This window comes from Macrotis lagotis, chromosome 5 (genome assembly GCF_037893015.1).
Source record: "Macrotis lagotis isolate mMagLag1 chromosome 5, bilby.v1.9.chrom.fasta, whole genome shotgun sequence".
Taxonomy (NCBI): Eukaryota; Metazoa; Chordata; class Mammalia; order Peramelemorphia; family Peramelidae; genus Macrotis; species Macrotis lagotis.
This window is the reverse complement of record NC_133662.1, coordinates 36,411,472-36,433,738: the sequence shown is the minus strand read 5'-3', so window position 1 is coordinate 36,433,738 and position 22,267 is coordinate 36,411,472. Positions and strand designations below refer to the sequence as shown.

The window sequence follows — 22,267 nt, the reverse complement described above, 5'->3', positions numbered from 1 at the left end:
GAACCAGATTTTTTAATGTTTACTACTTTGTAATTCAGTTTGTGATTTTTGCTACTAGGCTACCTTCCTTCACTATTTTTTTCCCTTTGATGCCTGTGATATTCTTCATCATTTGTTCTTTCAGATGAATTTTGTTATTTTTTTCTCACTGTAAAAATAATTTTCTGTTAGTTTGAATGGCATGGCACTGAGTAAGTAAATTAATTTAGATAAAATGATCATTTGTATTATATTGGCTTGGCCTACCCATGAGCAGTTAATATATCTTCAGTTTTATTTGCATGAAAAATGTTTTGTAATTGTGTATGAAATCTAGAGTTCCTAGATTTGTCTTAACAGGTAGACTCCCGAATATTTCATATTGGCAACAGTTATTTTGAATGGCATTTCACTTTCTATCTCCTCTTGCTGGGCTTTATTGGCAATATAAATAAATATTAAATGCTGATGATTTAAGTGGGTTTATTATTTAATATTGTGGAACATTACTTCATTGTTTCAACTAGGTTTTATTTTCTTCTCTAGAAGTTTCTATGGCATCAATTTTCTGCAGAGAACTAATTTTGTTTCCTCACTGCATATTCTAATTTCTTCAATTTCTTTTTCTTCTGATATTGTTTTAGCTAGCATTTCTTGTACAATATTGAATAAGTGATAATAATAAACATTCTTTTTTCACCCCTACTCAAACTAGAAAGGCTTTTAACTTATCTCTTTTTTTTTAGGTTTTTGCAAGGCAAATGGGGTTAAGTGGATTGCCCAAGGCCACACAACTAGGTAATTATTAAGTGTCTGAGACCGGATTTGAACCCAGGTACTCCTGGCTCCAAAGCCGGTGCTTTATCCACTACCCCACCTAGCTGTCCCTTAATTTATCTCTTTTAGAGATAATACTTGATGATGGTTTAAATAGATACTACTTAATCATTTTTAAGGAGGGCTCCATTTATTCCTATGCTCTCTAGTGTTTTAAATAGCAATAGGTGTTTTATTTTGTTAAAAAGGGTTTTTTCTATATCAGTTGAAATAATCATATGATTTTCTTGCTTTTGTTACTGATTTAATCAATTATACTAATAGTTTTCCTAATATATAGAACCAGTCTTGCATTCCTGTTCATAGTGAATGGTCATTGTGATATATTGCTATAACCTTCTTGCTAATATTTTATTTAAAATTTTTTCATCAACATTTACTAGGGAAATTTCTCTATAATTTTCTTTGTTTTTACTCTCCCTGGATTAACTAACAGCACTGTATTTGTGACATAAAATATTTTGAAAGGATTCTTTTTTTGACTATTTTTCCAAATAGTTTCCAATAGTTTATATAGTATTGAAATGAATTCTTCTTTAAATGTGAATCCATGGGGATCTGGAAATTTTTTCTTTTCTTTATTTTTTAAAAGCCTTTTTTCCAATTACATAAAACAATTTTTAGCATTTATTTTCACAAGATTTTGAGTTTTTTCCTCCCTTCTTCCTTCCCCTCCCCTCCCCTCTTTCTGGTAGGCAATTTGATATAGGTTATATACAAACTATCATGAAAAACATATTTTCTTGTTAGTCATAGTTGTGAAAGAAGAAATAGATCAAAAGAAAAAAACACCACAAAAAGAGAATCAAGTAAGTGAAAAATATGCTTCAATCTCCCTTCAGTCCATTAACTCTTTATTTGGATGTAGATAGGAGTTTACCAGTCTTTCGAACTAGTTTTGGATCATTTTGTTGCTGAGGAGTCCTGAGTCATTCATAGTTAATCATCCCACAATGTTGCTGATACTAATGCACAATGTTTTCCTAGTTTTGCTCATTTCATTTTGTATCAGTTAATACAAGTTTTTCCAGGTTTTTCTAAACTCTGCCTGTTCATCATTTCTTATTACACAATGGTATTCCATTATATTCATATACCACAGCTAGTTCAGCCATTTCTCACTTGTTCGTCCTTCCCTCAATTTCCAAAATTTTACCACCATGAAGAGGGCTGTTTTAAATATTTTTTTCATGGGATTTTTTCTTAGGGAACTCATTTATGGCTCACTCAATTTCTTTTTTCTAGGATAGGATTATTTAAGTATTCTATTTTCTTTCCTGTTAACCTGGGCAATTTATATTTTTATAAATATTCATTTATCTTATTTCAATGGTCACATTTATTGGCATATAGATGGGCAGTATAATCCCTAATTACTTTAATTTCATCTTCAATGGTGGTGAATTTGCCCTTTTTATTTTTGATACTAGTAATTTGGTTTTGTCCTTTCTTTTTTTTAAAAATCTAATTGACCAGGGTGGCTAGGTGGCGCAGTGGATAAAGCACCAGCCCTGGAGTCAAGTACCTGGCTTCAAATCCGCCCTCAGACAATTAATAATTACCTAGCTGTGTGGCCTTGGGCAGGCTACTTAACCCCGTTTGCCTTGCAAAAACCTAAAAAAAAAAATCTAATTGACCACTGGTTTGTCTATTTATTGTTTTTTCATTATTTCATTTTTTTCAGATCCCAGTTGAATGGTTTTCTTACTTTCAATTTTATTAATCTCTTGGGGATTCTTATTTTGTTTCTTTTTCTAGTTTTTTAATTGCATGCCCAATTCTATGATCTGCTTTTTATTGTACTGATGTAAACATTTAGCAATATAAACTATCCTCTAAGTATATTCCATAAATATTTTCTATGATTTATTCATTGACTTGTTCATTCATTAGGATTAGATAATATGGCTTCCAATTATTTTTAACCTCTACTTCTGTGGTACTTTGTTGAATATAGTTTTATTGAATTATGTTATGAAAAGAAAGCATTTCATATTTCTACTTTTCTGCATTTGGTTTTAAGGTTTTTATGTCCTAACATGGTCTATTTTTGTGAAGGTATCATATATATCTGAGGAAAAAGATATATTCCTTTCTATTCCCAATCAATTTTCTTCAGAGATAGATAATATCTCATTTTTCTAAAATTCATCTCTTTAATTTCTTTCTTGTTTATTTTATGGTTAAATTTATCTAGTTTGGAAAGGAGAAAATTGAGGTTCCCCCCATTATATTTCCTCCTGCAACTTATTTAACTGTTCCTTTAAGTATTTGGATGTTAATGCTATTTGTTGCAGATATGTTTAATACTGATATTACTTCATTATCTCTGGTACCTTCTAGTAAAATGTAGTTTCCCCTTCTCTCTCTTTTAATTTGGTCTATTTTTGCTTTTACTTCATCTGAAATCATATTGCTACCTCTGTTTCTTCATATTGCTACCTCAACTGAAGCATAATAGATTCTTCTCTAGCCCCTTATTTTACTCTGTATGTGTCTCTCTTTTTCAAGTGTTTTTTTTAAACCACATATTATTAGATTATGGTTTTTAAACAATTCTGCTATATGCTTCCATTTATGAGTGAATTAACATTTTAATAAAACATTTAAATACCAATATAAACAATTGGTAAAGAGAGAGATAGACTGGTACAATGAGGAAAAAAAAAGTCTGAACTTAAGTCAAAAGGCCAGAGTCCAATCTTTTTTTTTTTTTTAGGTTTTTGCAAGGCAAACGGGGTTAAGTGGCTTGCCCAAGGCCACACAGCTAGGTAATTATTAAGTGTCTGAGACCAGATTTGAACCCAGGTACTCCTGAGTCCAAGGCCAGTGCTTTATCCACTATGCCACCTGGCTGCCCCCAGAGTCCAATCTTGACCAGCCACTTATTATTTAAGTTTTTATTTATTTGGGACAACAGCTTTGGTAACATCCCCAAAATTTTCGTCTATTATCTCATTGTCATTATTTATTATTATTTCTATGATTTTTTTTATCATTGAGTTACATAAAATTATGTTATTTTATGGCTTATTTTAATAGTGTTTTCAGTAGTAGCATTACATAATTTCTGTTGCATTGTGATCAGCAAAGGATTTGTATAATAATTCTGTTTCTCTTCATTGTTTGTAAGAGTTATATGTCCTAAAAAATGATCAATGTTTGTAAAAGTTGCCACTTATGCAATTAATGCAACTTTGAACAAGTCACTTTCTTAATAACTCTAGGCCTCTACTATATAAAAGGAAGGTGTTGGATTACACCACTGAGGTCACTTCCAATTCTAGATATATGATTCTATGGATTAAACTATTTGTATTTAAACGAATTTCAATCTATAATCCATGATACTCTTTTCTTTGCTTCTTCCCACTAATCACTATCAGAATTCTTTGTCCATTCTTATTTCCTATAGATTATGTATATGCCATTCTTTTAATTCTGTATTCTATTTTTAATTTTTGTATTATTTTATAAGCATTCTTCTAGATTTTTCTGTATTCTTTATATTCGTTTATCTTAATTATGTTATAGTACTTATTAAGTACCACAATTTAACCATTCCCACATTTACTTTTTTTTCTTTTTAGGTTTTTGCAAGGCAATGGGGTTAAGTGGCTTGCCCAAGGCCATACAGCTAGGTAATTATTAAGTGTCTGAGGCCGGATTTGAACTCAGGTACTCCTGACTCCAGGACCAGTGCTCTATCACTGCACTACCTAGCTGCCCCAAACATTTCCATATTGCTGGAAATGTATATTACTTTCACTTTTTGGTTGATTTGGAATTTGGTTGATTTGATTCATTTGGAATGAACATCTTTCAACAAATAAATCTTTTGCTTGCTAATTTTTTCAAGTTCCATATAGTTCCAACAATGTAATTATTCCATCAAAAGGTCAAGTTATTTCTTAAGTAGCTCATCCACCCATATTTGGAAGACAGTGGCAAGAGATTAACCATCTTTCCTATAAAAGTATTAAAACAGCTAATAATAATGATTCCCATCAGTATTATATGTTGTTGTATCATAAAAGATTAACCTTGGAACAAAATTTAAAGAAACTCAGAATACCTACCTATAATGTATTACCTCAGTTGTATGGCAGAGCTCCAAATAAATGAGGTAGTCTAATATTAAGCTTTTTTTTTGAAAGAATCTATATGACTTTAAAAATTTATTAGAAAAAACTTTTAAAATTATTTCTGAGGGATTTCTGAGAGAAAAAAGTTTTAAATTTCCATTAGGGTTCATTTAAAAGTTGCATTTTGTATTTTAAATTATGCTTTGTTTTTTAAAAGAATAATAAGGTGTTCTTGATGATTTCTCCTCATTAGGACAGGATACTAGAAACCACTATTTTCAAAGACTCAATAACCAATCCTTTTTTAAAAAAATAAAAACATGATAGAATTCAAAGTAATGATGGTTGAAATGACACACATTATTCCTTTTGCTTCTTTAAAGTAACCTCTAATGCAAATTTTCATGGCAAAATAGAGGAATATTTTGCTTATCTCAAAACTCAGCTGAAAAAACTACAGTAGCTATCAAAACTTGGAGGAAAAGATTATTTTTAAATGAATAATGGAAAAGAGTAGGATATAATATTAAAAGGGGATGGCTGGAAGATCTTTTGTATAAAGGAAACACAGGGATATTTAGTGAAGCCCAGAATTAGAAAATTTAGAAAAGAAACAATAAGGGCAAATAGACAGCTGGACAGAAAGGCAGTAATTCATTACAGGAAGGAACTGATTACCTACTCATTATCCCACAGAATAAAAAGAAGATTCCAGAAAGTCTAAAAGACAGAAGCTATATCACACCTACTTAATACATAAGGAATTCTTGATTGCTTAAAATCTAATAGTATCATAAATCAAGAAACTCAGCCCCACCAAGGAGGGAAAGTAGAGGATTACCTCTAGGTAAACATACTTAGAGATTACCCTTAGGTAAACATATCATAAATCAAATAAATTTAATTGTTCACTTTCAAAAAAGAGTTTTGGCTCTAGATAGGACTTTGGAGAGGTAATCCAATCTCTCTTTTTGCAGAAGAGAAAACTGAGATCCAAAAACTGACCTCCCCCCAAAAAATAAATAATGGAAGAACAGAGTTATAAGTAACAATTTTGACAGCCAAGGTAAGATACATTGGAGATAAATTCTCTTGAGAGTAAAGTGGGAAAGAGATAAACAGTCACAGGACTTTATAGCATAAAGGAATTTTAATTTCCTATTATACTAATTATTCTTGCTACTTTGGTGTTAATTAATTGTTTTGCTACTAAAGGATGATGAATGCTATTAATTCCCTTTAAGTGTCAAATGTCTTGGGAAAGACCCCTACCACCACCAGTGACCCCTAATTAGGACTATCTTGATTAGAGTCCAAGTCTTTTCATTTCCAATTCAGGAGAGTTTTCACTATGTCACACTGTATCTGCTCATAGGTAGTTAGTATTTAACATCAAAGTCATCTAAGAATTCTTAGACTGACGATAATAACAAATTATATTAATAACAGTGATTTAAGGTTTTTAAAGTTGTAAACATTTATCTATATATTGTCTACATACCATATATAACAAATATCATGACATCATCATCAGAAATATATATCATCAACTGATGAATAGGTGCTATTATTATTCCAATTTGGATATACTACATATTTGGGGGAAGTATACACTTAATATCCAAGCAAATTTAATACAGCTTCAGTGCATTTATCCTATCCTTTTCCTGCTTGGGTTACAATATTGTCATCACCATCATCATCATCATCATCATCATCATCATGAAATCTTTAGGAAGAAGTTTACAAGTGAATCACAGAAATGAAGAACCTCCTAATACATAATACAGTTATTAACTGGCTACATTTGGAAAGGCTGTATGAAAAGAAATAATTTCTACAAAGTTAAAGTCTTCGAAAGTTGGTTTAACTTAATTTTCAAAACTAGAAGAGTGATGGGTGTAATGGAAGCATCCTCAATGTGTATGTGTCTGATGATAGTAAGCACAGATGACCTTTATCAAGAACAGGATTTAAGGGGGCAGCTAGGTGGTGCAGTGGATAGAGCACCGGTCCTGGAGTCAGGAGTACCTGAGTTCAAATCCCGCCTCAGACACTTAATAATTACCTAACTGTGTGGCCTTGGGCAAGCCACTTAACCCCATTGCCTAGCAAAAACCTAAAAGAAAAAAAAGTAACGACGTTGAAGACCATTAATTGTTCCCATCACTTGAGGTTACGACCAGACAACCGAAATTATACCAAAGCACTCGAGACCATTCTACAGGGATCATGCTTCCTCCCTCCCCTAGGGTAACCGAATAAAGCACAATAGCTAATGCTTGTTGACAGACTGATTAAAGTAGCTCCAGCAAAACCTTACCTGGGGCTCTCACCTTTTATTTATCTGAGCTTCCACTGTCACATGTATCCTGGGGGAGATTTCAGATTGCTAGCAAAAAGTCAAACAGAAGGCAGCTCTCTGGGAATGCCATTCTTAAAATGCTTCCAGTACATTTCTCACCTCTATCCTCCATCATCTTCCTCTAATAATTCAGCTTGCCAAGAAACTTTCCCTAGGGCTCCAGACAACATTCAGGATTACTCCCCAAGTTTCCCTACTCACCTAAGGTTACTGAGGGAAGGAGGATCCAAGAATCTGTTGAACCCCCTTAACAAAACAGTCTCGAACCTTTTGGGAATCCTGTGTTTTCCTCAGCTGCTCTTTCAATTTCAAGACCCTTCCTACAAGGTTCTCAGTTTCTGTCATTGTTACAGAGCCCACCTACCCTCCCCCCGCCTCCCCCGGAGTTCTTTTAGCAGGGATCTGGAGGAAGGTCACCACCTACATGTCCCATAGCCTCCAACCGACTGCCAGGACCTCTATTTTCCCCCAAATTGTGGCCCCCCCCCCGGAGTCTTTTATAGAAAAACTCTTCACTCTTAACTCCACGTGTCCTAAGACTCAATAAGTCCTTTCAGTCTCTGAAGACTGGAATTGAAGTTAAGGGTTTAGGAAATCTGAATCTTTTTAGAAAGCTTCTAGCACCCTTCCTAAATGAACACTGACCTGTTATTCAATTTTTTTTACATATTTTGTATACTCTGATAAACACATCATTTTCCCTAACAGAAGCTTTCTCTGGGCAAGGTCTATTTCATTTATTTTTCTTTGACTACCCAGAACTTAGTTATTCGTTCAATGAACTTTCATTAAGGATCTCCTATGTACCAGTTCTTAGTACATACTTGATGCTTGATAAACCTTGCTGATTAATTGATGTTAAGTAGTCTATTGACTGCCTTGTATAACCTATTTAAGGACCTGATGTTCCCATTTGACCCTGGTGTGCTTGCTAAATTCCTTAACAGGATTCATTTTATCTGATGTCTGTCACAGCTAGCTGATGAGATCTGGGCCAGGGGGACTGTATAGTAATAAAGCAACAGAAAGAAAACAAGTTATCCCCTCCACTAAAAAGTTGGCTACAATTCAGCCTGAAGTGCATTGAAAAGTGTTAGGAGGATCTGAAAATCTAAATTCTAATCTCAACTCTTTTCATGGTTAAATATGATTAAATAATGATTGTTCAGTAAATTTAACTTTCTTTGCCTTAGATCCAGTGACTAATATAGATTCATAGATGGTTGAACTAGGAAGGATTTTAGAAGTCTTCATTTCCAATTTCTTCATTTTACATATGAGGAAACTTAAGCCTAGAAAATCAAATGGATAGCCAATGGAAACAATAAATTACTGGCAGAGTTGGGACCAGAAACCAAGTCTTCATGCTCAAGCTGCTGGAGAGAATATTGCCATTGCCAAATGTGATGGTTAAATAGAGGATGCACCTAAGATTAGCTCACACTTGTAGCAAGTTTTATGTTATAGAAAGTATTTTCTTCCTAGCTATCCATAAATGAATGATCATAACCCTATTTTACAGAGAAAAACAAGGATCAGAGGGACCAAGTAGCTTATCTGTGATCACACAGATAGTAAATATGGAAGGCAGGATTTTAATCCTTGTCTCTACTGACTAAAAGTTTTGACTTTTGCCATGATACTGTTCTGCTTACTAGAATTATAGAATCACAGATTGAGAACTGGAAGGGACCCTGAAGGCTCATATAACAATGAATTGTTGAAGCAAAATGTTACATGATTCTAAGGTATCTCTACTGGAATCTAAGTTCCTTGAAGGTAGGGGGCTGGCAGAGTGCATACAACCCTATCTAGTACTGCAGAATGACAGCAGAAACTTACTAGTTTTGTGACTTTGAATAAATCACACTTGTTTCTTCATCTGTGAAATGGAGATAAAAGCACCTATTTCCCAGAATTGTTATGAAGATTAAATGAGTAATATTTAAAAAGCACTGAACAGGGGCTGCTAGGTGGTGCACTGGGGTGGCTAGGTGGTACAGTGGATAGAGCACCGGCCCTGGAGTCAGGAGTACCTGGGTTCAAATCCGGGCTCAGACACTTAATAATTGCCTAGCTGTGTGGCCTTGGGCAAGCCACTTAACCCCATTTGCCTTGCAAAAAAAAAAGTATATAAAAAAAAGCACTGAACATAGTGGCAGATACTTAATGCTTGTTTGGGGGGGTTGTTTTTCCCTTTGATCACTTTGCTTGGCACAATACCTTGTTAAATCACTCGATAAACATGTATTAAGTGCTAGACATCAGACTTAGTTCTGAGGATTCAAAGAAAGGCAAAAAACACATTTCCTGACTTCAGATAATACATATTCTATTGGGAGAGAGAATATGCAAATAACAATATACAAAAAAATACATACTGTATAAATGGGAGATAATTCCATAGTAGTAAATGTTTTTTTATAGTAACAACTATCTAAAGGTTGCAAATATTATTTTGTTTTAGGTTTTTGCAAGGCAAATGGGGTTAAGTGGCTTGCCCAAGGTCACACAGCTAGGTTATTAAGTGTCTGAGGCCGGATTTGAAATCAGGTACTCCTGACTCCAGGGCCGGTGCTCTATCCACTACACCACCTAGCCACCCCGCAAATATCATTTCATTTTATCTTCTGAACAATCCTGAGAGTTCCAAAAGGTAAGTGTTATTCTTAATGCCATTTTTTAATATGGGGAAACTAAGTCCGAAAGATATTGAATGAATTGTCTAATGTCACACAATTAAGTGTCTGAAGTGGGATTTGAACACAGGTCTTCCTGACTCCAAGTGCAGTAATCTAACCATTATGTCACCTTAGCTGTCTGTTGACTAACAACAAATTGCCATGGAACCTATTATCTGTCCACGTGATTCATAACAGATAGTATCTTTCCAAAGAATTTGAGTTGATCATCTTATATATTTCTGAAGAGTTATTTTTTTTTAATCCAGGGGCCATTTCTCACCACCCACCACCACTCCCTAAAAAAATCTCCACATCTCCCTAAAATGTATTCTTGTCGTGAACTGGGGTCAATTGATCCCCTGACTTTTAAAAGTTGGACAGGCTGAGAAATCCAACTCCTTCTTACGAAGCCCAGTCCCTCCCTCTTGCTCTGGGTGGCCAGGAGAGGTCATGCTCACTGTCCCAGCGCGCAGTCTCCAAGCTCCCTTCTTCAGTGTGACAGGAAAGGGTCACACTAGAAATTGCTGCTGCTGGGGCTTGTCAGGTGGCTGTTGGCAGCTCAGGGTGGGATTTTTCCTTGTTCTTTCTTTCCCTCTGTTTCTCTCTCTCTCCCTTTCCTTCTATCTCTCTCATTCTACCCTCAGGTTGCACACCAAGAAGAGTTCAGTGCAGAGGCTTCGTTTTGGAACCCTGGGCCAGCACTTGGATAGAGGAGGGTAAGAGCTGGGGCTGCCCTCTTAAGGGGTCTGCCTCTTGTGTTCTGGGTGTGTTCCTAATTGGGGTTAGCGCATATGAGGAAATTTCACATTTTTTTTTTGTTTTAATTCTGTGGAGGGGAATCCACAGCTGGTGCAAATTAGCCATGTCAGAGATGTTAAACTGCAGTTCAAGTCAGGGATTATTTCATCTAAAGTCTCAAGGATCAGAAAATTTTTAGAAAATTTGAAATGTATTGAAACTCAAGTTGGTTATTACTCGAAAGACCAAAACTAATTGTGATAGCATACGGGAAGTGAAGAAAGGGTATTATATTAGGGTATTTTAAAAAATCTCTCATTTCCCATTTAGTTTGAAATTACTATATTTGAACCTGGTGAATTTTTCTTCACAACTTAGAGAGGAAAAATATATCACCACTGTACCCACCCCCAAAGTACAGAATCTTTGCCTCTATTTAATAAAAAGCAGGGACTACATTTAATATAGATAGATATAGATATCTCAAATTGCCACTAATAGGGTACCACAGGACTCACAAATGAGTGTCACTCATTTGTGACTCATAGATGACTGTCAAAAGCACGTAATCAATATGGAGAACAACTCAACTCCTTGGTTCAGCATTTATGAAACTTAGTCTTTGAATTGGCATATTTTCTTGTGCCTGTATGGGGTACTTAATCTAAAGTGTGAAGACACTGCAAAAAGGTACATGAGACGCATAAGAGGCAAATGCACCTTAAACCGGACCTAACTTAAAATGGCAAGCTGGGCCAGGCTCCTCCTGTCTGTTACTATTCCTGGAGCTAACTCTGATAGGCTTCAACAGATGCAGCCATTGGAATGTGGAAGGGAGGGGGCATTGGGAGCAGCTGATTCACCTCTCCAGCTCAAAGACATTTTGGACACCCAACCAATTCAGGCTTGGAATGACACTGACATTTTTGCACAAATGGTTTTTTATCTTGCCCTGAGTAGAGTTCTGTCCCAGAGGGTCTCTCCTTCTTCCACCCTTCCCCTCCCAAAAAAAAAGCCTAAAGACAAACTAAATGATCCCTTCCCATAATTCACTAGAAATAAATGCAGGCATAGAAGTATGTGCGGAATAATGCAATGATCAGGAAGTTGTCCAGGAAGACCCAGGTTCAAATCCTGCCTTGGCTACCTATTGGCTGTGTGACCCTTGCAAGTCATTTAACCCTTTATTGTTCTAGCAACTCCTAAGACTATGACTTGGAGCAAAGGTATTGACATGTATTAGTCTCCTCACTTAGAAGTTCCCTCTCTCAATGAAATCACAGACCTAGTTTCTCTCCTAGTAGAAGAGACAGAACACTTTTGTTTTATTGAGTTGTTTCATTCATGTTTGAATTTTCATGACTCCATTTGGGGTTTTCTTGGCAAAGATGCAGTTGTTTTCTAGATCTTTTTATAAGTGAGGAAACTGAGGCAAACAGGGTTCCATGACTTGCCCAGGATCATACAACTGGTAAGTATCTGAGGCTAGATTTGAACTCAAGAAGATGAATTTTCCTGACTCCAGACCCATCCCTCTATCCAGTGCACCACCTATCTGCCCATAGAATGCTACATAGTTATATAGAAACATGGACAGACAAAAAGACAGACAGACAGACATATTTCAAAATCCTTTGTGCTATTGAAGTTTAAAATTGTTCTAAAACTTTTAGGACATCTTATATACACAATTGCATGTATGAAATATCATAGTTTAATGGAAAGAGAGATGATCTCAGAATTAGAAAGATTGGGTTTAGGTCTGACCTCTCTAGTTTCTTGGCTATATGATTTTGGGTAAGTCACATAACCACTTGGTGCCCACCAGGTAGCTCTCTAAATTTCAGAAAAGTTGCTGATCTGGGTGGGTAATGGGTATTAAAGTAGTAAGGAGTGTCTTCATTTCCAAAACTGATGAAACCACAGATTGTCAAGATCCTGGCTCTAGAGTTGGAAGAAATCTTAAGACACCCATCTGGTACATACAAAGTACTTAAATCAATTCTTGGTTATTGATTGGTAAGGAAACCAAGGCTCATAACGAATGTGACTTGGAAGTAATTTTGCTAAGTTCAGACCTTCCTAAAGGCACTGTGTGTGTGTGTTGCTAGAATTAAAGGAGGAAGCTTTTAAAGAGAGGAATATCTACCCCAAGTATGCAAAAACTTTCCTTGGTGGAATGGATGAATGAGAACAATTTGTTCAGCCATTAAAGGCTGTGGACCACTTAGAGCTTCATTAGACATCAAAGAACCAAGGTCATCCACTGCATCCTGGACCATCACTAGTAGGTTTAACTTTTGTCTTGCCACTGGACTCCCAAGACTGGAAGAGTGAAGCTGATGACTCTGTGAGCAACTCTGCCTCCCTTAAATCCACTTCACTCACAAGTCAACACATCATCCTCTGATGTCATTGGTTTTCTTCAAAAAGGAGGAACAAACAACAAAAAGAGGAGCAACTTGACCTAGGTAGGATATTGACTATTCATTTAGGTGTAAAAAGTAGAAAGAACTCTTATATCTTTGGCAGGGTGATTCTAAGGACTACTAAGTCATTCCTAAGGTAACACCCTTAAGTTTAACATACTATGGATACTAACAATTCACATTTATATTCAGTTCATTAAAATATTAACAAAACATAACTTCCCTTCATTTCACTTCATCAGGTCTCAGTTTTCTCACCTGCAAAATGATTGTTAGAGTAGATGGTCTCTTGGGCCCTTTCCAGCTCCGAATTCCTTGGATCACATTTTCCTCATAACAAATCTGTGAGATCTATAATATATCTATTATTATCATCATTTTATATCTCTTCTTCAAAATCTCTGGAGTTCCTGAGTATGTAGGTCTCCATAGGTACAGATAGTAACTGCTTCATGACTTAATAGAGGATCTTCATGACCTGTTGTGGCAAATAAAAAGATAAATAGAAAGACAGATAGGTAGGTAGGTAGGTAGAGAGATAGAGACATGTAAATAAGCAATTATTGTAAACAGACAAATGAATAAATGAACAAAGTAGTTAAATGGATAGACAAATAAGCAAATACATTAAACTAAAAGACAAGTAAATGAATAAACAAAAAGTAGATAAATAGATGGACAGATAGATAAACAAATAAATACTTTAGACAAGTAAATGAAATAAACAAGGAAAAAGACAGACAGAATCACTTTGGTTTTTTGGGGTTTTTTTGCAAGGCAAATGGGGTTAAGTGGCTTGTCCAAGGCCACACAGCTAATTATTAAGTGTCTAAGGCCAAATTTGAACTCAGGTACTCCTGACTCAAGGGCTGGTGCTCTATCCACTGCACCACTTAGCTGCCCCAAGACCAAACTTTTTAAGACCTGTTTCTCTCAACTTGAGTTAGTCCTCTGATAAGCATATTGGCAGGTGACGTGACAGGCCAAGACTTCTTGGGGAAAGATGCAGGAGAAATTGCATTTCCTCCTTATCTTGACCAGACAGCAACTCAAAGCCCAGTACTACTACTACTGCTCAACACAAGAGTTTTAATCTACTCTGTTTACTGCCTGGACCAGTTCCTTGCTCCTTGGTCAGTTTGATGGCTCCCACTTCCAAGGGGTTCATCATATTGGTAATGGATTAAGGATGGAGATCTGATAAGTTTTAGCTTTCTGCAGATCATTTCAGTGATCCACCAACTTCAGCCTCCCCAGCTTTTCTGAGTCTTTTTCTGTTCTGGATCTCCTCTTAAGCCTTTCATCCCAGAAAATCCCTAGGAGTTATACACATTAACTGCTCCTGAAAGAAATACTTCCTTTTATTTATTTGTCTAAGGACAGGCTTCTTTTATATTTATTCTCTTAGTCTTCTATTCTGAGATCCAGATAAAAGGTCCATTCACCTACATCCTTTATTATATTATAGACTTTGGTGAGAGTTAGTCTCTTGCTTTCCATATTCAAGAGGCTTAATTAGTGAAGGAAATATTTCCTTTAAGGGATAACTTGTTATATCAAATTACATCTGGGACACAGGTGCTAGCATAAATTCACCAAGTGATTTATCTTTGGGAATTCACTGAAAAAGGACAATGAACTGTGGTTAGTGATTAAACCAAGTAATCTGAACATTGTGACAATCTAAGAAAAGTCATGCCCTTCATTGTGTTTTATAATATAACAGGATGCCAATAGAACCATAAGTGTTGGAAACAAGGCCAAAATTCTACATGGCCTAGAGCTGGAGTTTTTGACCTTTTTGTGTATTATGGACCTACTTGGCCAGTTTGGTGAAATTGAGGCATCGCTTCTCAGAATAATGCTTTTAAATGTATAAACAATAATTTGAAATCATAAATAAATATATAAAATAATATAAAACATTACATATAAATGTAAATAATAGAGGATTTAGAAAATAAATTATAAAGAAACCAATTATATTAAAATATAGTTATCAAAAAATTAAAATGAGGTCCCTTCTTTCCTCCCCTCTCCCCCCGCCCCCAAGAATCCTTGGTCTAGTGTGAATTTGGCCTGTGAGTTATAAAACAAAAATTGACCAGATGAAATGATTTCTCTTCTAACTCATTTCTTTGCAGTGTCTAATAGGTATTATTTTATGGTATCATGAAGATAGAGCTGGGAAGGTTTTTAATGGTCATCTAAGCCCACCTCTTCATTTTATGGATTAGGTCAAATAGCAGATCCAGGATTAAACCTGTATCCTTTAAAATCCCAAACCAGGATTCTTTCTACTGATTCCATATCATCTCAACCTGAATCCACATCTGCAGTGGAAAAACTAGAAATTTTATGCAAATTATAAATGTTATGTAAAATTTTATGTAAATTAGAGATTTTATTGAGTCCAGTCCTTTTAGCTTACAGTTGGGAAAACTGAAATTCAGAGAGGGATGTTCAGATCAGCTAAAACTGGGAGCTGGAACTAAGACTCAAGTCTTTCCTCTACCATACTACTTTCAGTGATGTAACTGCTGAAACAGATAAGGGAGAAATTACAGATGGTCACAAATCTGTGAAGAAAAATACTTTGTATGCACATGTATTGGTCAGGTTTTCGTCACAGCACTGTTCTCCTGTACAAACTCAGTTCTGGTAGCCCAAATATACATTGTCAGAGTTGTTCAACCTACAACTAGCAATTCTTTGTTACATATCTACAAACAGCAGCTATTGCTATTACAAAGACTTCTTGCCAAGGATAATCTGTCCTTTTAAAAGCCCCACCCTTTTTAAAGTTTTCTTGAAACCCACTGACTACAGTCATTTCCCAGTATTGCATATCCTATGTTCTGTGCTATCTCTCTCCTAGCAAAGAAAAATACTAAGTAAAAATGTCAACAGCTACCAGTGTATTTAACATCCCATTCCCATGCACTACCCAGGGGAAGGAAATGTGGTGAATAAAAAACTCAAGAGACATTGTTTCTGGGTAATTAATTTTTTAAAAATTATTACAAGTGAACAATTAATGAAAGGGACATTTGACCGTCTACCCTAAACCAAAGACCCATCATGGAGCAAGGGCTTAAATGCCCTTGGAAAAGTGGGTGTTTCTGAGGGTGAAAATCAACTCTAGTTGGTTAAAGTAATTAGAGAATGAATATTATAATGAATGATAGGTTTATTCTATTGAGGAGCTAGGGAAAGTGACTCTAATCACTCAGTCTTGATGAAAGAGATCTATCTATATCCAAAAGCATTTAGGGTAATCTAGACAAAAGGTGGGGAAACCTTTCACTTCCACACAGATCGGCTTGACTAAAATGCAGTGAGCTAGAATCCACCAGTTCACCAAAATGAGAATTTCTTTAATGGAGCTGAATTTTCCCATTTCATTTTATCATCAAATTCAATTCATATGCTTGTCATGGCATCACCTCCCTGATTTTGTGGTCTTTAAAAATGGAGGATAAACATTATTCTTCTTCATATTCCTTCTTTCTTTCTTCCTTTCTTCCTTCCTTCCTTCCTTCCTTCCTTCCTTCCTTCCTTCCTTCCTTCCTTTCTTTCTTTCTTTCTTTTTCTTTCTTTCTTTCTTCCTTTCTTTCTTTCTTTTTCTTTCAAAGAAACTTTGATCCCATAGGATTAGAGAGCTCAATTCTTCCACCCAAGCAAACCAATAACTTTTCTAGAACTTCCTAATTTCCTGTAGAGTTGCCTGGGAATCTGAGAGGTCAGGTGACTTGCCTATAATCACAGAGCCAGGATGGGCAGGAGGCAAGGTCTCTTTACTTGGAAAAAGGGTGCAAAAGGTATATGGGATCCAGCCTGACATCAGGGGATCTTCTAAGATCTACTGAAGTGGAGCAACTATCTTGGATTATATCCTTTGGGAAGCTTGTATTGCATCTAGTCAGTAACTTAGGGAGGAGGTCATCTGGTGCTTAAATAAGAAAAAAAAAGGTGTATGCATGTAACCAATCCACAAAACCCAACAGACTCACTGGTGCTAAGCAAGGAAATGCCCCTCTCCTCTTTCATACACATCCTTTGGGATGCTCCTCCGTGACTGTTTTTCCCTTTCAAAGCTACTCCTAGTAGTCACTTTAATCTAATTTCATCCATAAACAAATATTCTGGAGTTGTTATTTGTATATACGGAGGGGTTAGGAAACACAGGGAGGGCAGAGCTATTTTTGTTTTGAGTCTGTATCCCCTAGACATGGACTTGTTTAAGGTAACTAGACAACCTGCAAGCTGACTAGTCCTACCTGTCCTAAATGGACAGTGGTCTCAGGTTTTATTTTTATCAGGATACCTGATCCCTCAGGTAAATAGGAAATCACTGCTGCTGACATAGGGTATTAGGTACCAAGCAACAGGGACCATTTACCCTGGTCCACTGACAGGTCCTCAAGTTTCCTTGGTCTGATGCCTGATTGAATTGAGCAAGACCATGTGATGGGGACAGGGCAACTGCTAAAACGATGCCAGTTCTGGGAGGTAAGGGGGTAGAGGGGAATTCTCAGGAAAGCAGAGAAGGCTGCAACAACCATCCAAGACTAAGGCAATGGGGAGTAGACACTAAGCTCCCTTTTAGCTCCAAATCCTTTAGCTGTAGACTTCCCTTCACTTGTTTATAGCATTTATACTCAAAGAGACCAGATGGTCTCTTCTCTTATGGATGATAATGACTACTGTCCTTATTTTACAGATGAGGGAATTGAAACTCAGGGGGGTTAAATGATTTGCTCTGGATCACAATGTGATAATGATAATATCTAATGTTTATATGGCATTTTAAGTTCTTTGAAGATATTATCTCCTTTCATCCTCACAACAACCCTGGGAATTAAGTTACTATTAATTTTATTATTATTATTATCATAATCCTTTATTATATCCTCATTTTACAGATGAGGAAACTGAGGCAGACAGAGGTTAGGTGACTTATCCAGAGTCACACCACATCTGAGACAGAGTTTGAACTCAGGTTTCAAATTTTATCTTAAACCTCTTTATAACTTTAATTATCTCCTTATTTAATCTTGAATCTCCCTACTTTAAAGATAGGGACACTGAAACTTAGAATGCTAAAGTAAATTGCTCAGGGCCACACAATGAGAAGAGTGAATTCTGGTCCTCTGATTCAAAATCCAATTGTCCTCAATACCCCAGCGTGGTTAATAATAGTAGTGATAGTAGATTGGACTCCATGTTACCTCAATGCTTTCATTTCCAACTATCAACTGAAGAAACTAATGCAAAGTGACTTGGCCAGGGTCACACAACTAGGAACTATCCAAAATCATATTTGAATGCTTCGTTTCTCCAAATCTGCAGCTTGGCTGAACTATTTAATAAACACTTTACCTATCTAAGGTTAGTAAAATGCTTCATATCCTTTATCTTTTTTGAGTCTCATGAGGAAACTTAGACTCAGCTACCTTAATGATTCAGTGACTTACTTGTCCTCATACAGTTAGTCAAGATCCTGAGTGTGTGTGTGTGTGTGTGTGTGTGTGTGTGTGTGTGTGTGTGATGTGTGTGTCCAGTTTTGTTGTTGTTTTTGCAAGGGAGTGGGGTTAACTGACTTGCCCAAGGTCACACAGCTGGGTAATTATTAAATGTCTGAGGTCATATTTGAACTCAGGTCCTCCTGACTCTAGGGCTGGTATGCTATCCACTGTGTCACCTAGCTGCCCCCGTGTGTGTACAGCTTTACAGGACCTTTATGATTTATAGTGGCCTCCATCCTTCATTGGGTAATGATGGAAAGAAATAGATGAGAGGCCCCAAATACATCTGTACATATGAATGCATAGCCAAGAGGCTGTTACTGTGGACTGGGATCTTGTGGTTGATCCTAAAAGAGAAGGGATGGACTAACTTAAGTATGTGTCTAATGAACTAGTTTACAAGCTAGCTCTAAATGCAAGAATTCCATTGGTTTCTCTCTCTAAGACTGACCTTAAACAAAGCTGATATGGACTATTGAACAGATAATCATAACAGTTAATATTTAAATACCACTTGCTATGTGATAGAAATTGTTATAAGCACTTAACATAAGCACTATTACATCCTGTTTTCTCATATATAAATGGAGATAACAATTGCACCAACCTCACAGGGTTATTGTGAACATCAAATGAGATAATATGAGTAATGTGCTTTGAAAACCTTTGAACATATAATTATCATCATCATCCAAATATTTTATTAATCATCAAATCTTGTCAGTTCTATCTCCATAATACTTCTTATGTCCATCTCATTTGTTCCTCACAACTCTGGGAGAGAAATGCTATAATTAGACCCATTTTACAAATGAAGAAACTGAAACCAACAGGATTAAGTGACTTTTTCAAGGTCATACAACTCAGAAGTATCTGAGGCTGGATTTGAACTGAGGTCTTCTGACTCCAGTCCTGGCATTCTACCCACTTCACCACCTAGCTAGTGTCCAACTGCTAAGTGGCTCACTTAGCTCTAAAATGTTTCCCTACTAGCCACTATGTTAAAGATTCTTTGTGAGTCATTTATAAATTCACACAGCTTCATTTCAAAAGGGGATTTATCTAAAGGGTTTGATAAAATAACTATTTACCCCTTAGTCTGGATTAGTTTATCAAATTAGCCAGTCTTTTATAAGGATGCCAGGGGAAGGGACAGGGTTGATAATTTCTGATTGGGGGGGAAAGAAGAGGGAGGGTTGGTAGTATGGGTTCCCTGCTAAGGTGAGGAGTCTAGGACACAATGTTTCAGCAGGGATTCTTAGGTGATTGCTGTTATAGTTATTATTATTATTATTATTATTATTCCTCTTACTTCTATTCTTCTTCCTTCTTCTTCTTCTTCTTTCTTCTTCTTCTTCATTCTCAAAGAGGACCAATAACATAACAAGGATGATGTCTTGGATTGTTCATGAATTGAATTTAAGTAAGGCAAAGCTGCTCAAAGCTGTCAGCCATGATTACACTTCTAGAAGCATCAAAGTCCAGTGGCAAGACAAAGGTCAAGACAACTGTCAGTGACCCAAGATTCAGGGGTGATCTTGACCTTTCTAAATTAAGGTCTTTCTCAGATCTTAGTTTGTCTGAGGCCAGTCAGGTGGCAGCACGAAGAGTAACTTCTAATGAGGAAAAGAGAGCACTCCAAGGATAAAAGAATGTCAAAGTCCAACTTTGCCTCTTGCATAATCTTGCTGCTTGTCCTCTTATAATCTATCCTCTGTCACTCTTTTCCTTAAGACTCCCATAATTCCCCCTATTGTCTATATCAATGATATTTTTGACTATACACTCCATCAGTTAAAGATTAGTGAGCACACACCTCCAATATGCATCTATTTGATTACTTTTAAATCACATTCATATGCTGCTATGCTAAAAAATCAGGCACATTATAAAACATGCACCACAATAGACATTTTAAAAGAATAAGCTAACGATGAAAAACTTGCTCCTAGAATCTCAGGATCCATTAGTGTTTACTGAGTTGAAACATGAAATAGACAGACATGTGCTTTAAGAAAATCACTTGTGCAGCAATTAGGACGTGGATTAGAGTAGGAAGAAACATGAGAAAGAGAAACCAAATAGGAAACTATTGCCCTGGTTTAGATAAGAGATGACAAAGATTTGAATTGGGATGGTGGTTATGTAGATACAATAGTGGATGGACATAAGAAGTATTAAGGAGATAGAACTGACAAGATTTGATGATTGATAAAATATTTGGATGATGATAATAATGATAATTATATGTTCAAAGGTGTTCAAAGCACATTACTCATATTATCTCATTTGATATCACAATAACCCTGTGAGGTTGGTGCAATTGTTATCGCCATTTATATATGAGGAAACAGGATATAATAGGCTACGTGACTTGCACAGGGTCACACAAATATTGTCTCAAACTCAGGTTTTTCAGACTTCAACTCTAGCCCTTTATCTACTCTACCATATACCTATAGGTTAAAGAAAATGAGGAAGCAACAATGACACCAAGGGTTTAAAAACATAGGTGAGTGTAAGATTTTGATGACCTCTATAGTAATAGGCAAGTTTGGAAAAGGGGTAGGTTTTGGGGGGGAAGATGTAACCTGTCTTCATACTCTCCAATACCACAAGACCCACTCCCCATTCCTACTTTAGAGACCAAATCCAAACTTTTCCATCTATTACTCAAAACCATTCATTAAACTAAACCACATTAACTCTTCAAATTCTTATTGCTCCATCAATTCTTACTTAGAATGCCCTAGAGAAAGTAATTAAATGGAAAGCATACTGGATTTTTTTTTGACAATGTGGACTCAAATGCAGATCCTGTCCCTTTCTACCTTTGTAAATCATTTCATTATTTAAGCTTTTAAGTTTCCTTCCATCTCCCAATCTATAATCTTATAACTCTACTCATTCATACTCATAACTTCTTAGTCTCAGTATCCTTATCTGTAAAGTGAAAAGCATAGAACTTAACAAGGAAACCCAGGTTAAGTGACTTCCTCAGAGTCACATAGCTCAGAAGCATCTGAGGCCGGATTTGAACTCAGATCTTCCTGACTCCAGTTCTGGTTCTTTACCCACTGTACCACCCAGCTGCCCTTTTGAATTACAAAATCACAGATTTCAGAGTTGAAAGAAACCTCAAGAGTCATCCAGTCCCAGGGGCAGCTAGGTGGCGCAGTGGATAAAGCACCGGCCATGGAGTCAGGAGTACCTGGGTTCAAATCCAGTCTCAGATACTTAATAATTACCTAGCTGTGTGGCCTTGGGCAAGCCACTTAACCCCATTGTCTAGCAAAAACCTAAAAAAAAAAAAATAATCATCCAGTCCCATCCTTACCCCAAAAGTAAGTCCAATTACAACATACCCAATAAGTGGGGAAATTCAGTCTCTGAGTTAAGAACTAAGATAGAGGGAACTCATTACCTTGAGGTAGCCCCTTCTACTTTGTGTCATCTCTAATGATTTAAGAAAAATTTTTCTTATAGAGCCTAATTTATAAAACCTAATTTATAGAGCCTAATTTTATCTCATAGATTGTTCCTCTCTCTATCCCCTGATGCCAAACAGAACAAGAGTAATCCTTCTTCCACATGACAGCCCTTCAAATATGGGGACATAGCT

At 36.2% G+C, this 22,267-nt stretch overlaps 1 protein-coding gene and 1 long non-coding RNA gene across 3 annotated transcripts in view; one reads left to right on the top strand and one right to left on the bottom strand.

Moving 5' to 3' along the window:
* LOC141523767 (uncharacterized) overlaps positions 1 to 22,267 on the bottom strand; it is a 56,026-nt gene that overhangs the window by 32,239 nt on the left and 1,520 nt on the right. The window contains exon 2 of the long non-coding RNA XR_012478585.1: positions 13,376 to 13,595. This is a non-coding gene — a long non-coding RNA (uncharacterized LOC141523767). The remainder of the gene's footprint in view (positions 1 to 13,375; positions 13,596 to 22,267) is intronic.
* KLHL31 (kelch like family member 31) overlaps positions 10,423 to 22,267 on the top strand; it is a 28,764-nt gene continuing 16,919 nt past the window's right edge. The window contains exons 1-2 of one of the 2 annotated variants that reach the window (XM_074237211.1): positions 10,423 to 10,666; positions 12,800 to 13,159. The gene's annotated coding sequence lies outside the window, so the exon portion shown is untranslated. The remainder of the gene's footprint in view (positions 10,667 to 12,799; positions 13,160 to 22,267) is intronic. The other variant, XM_074237210.1, reaches the window with a different exon arrangement.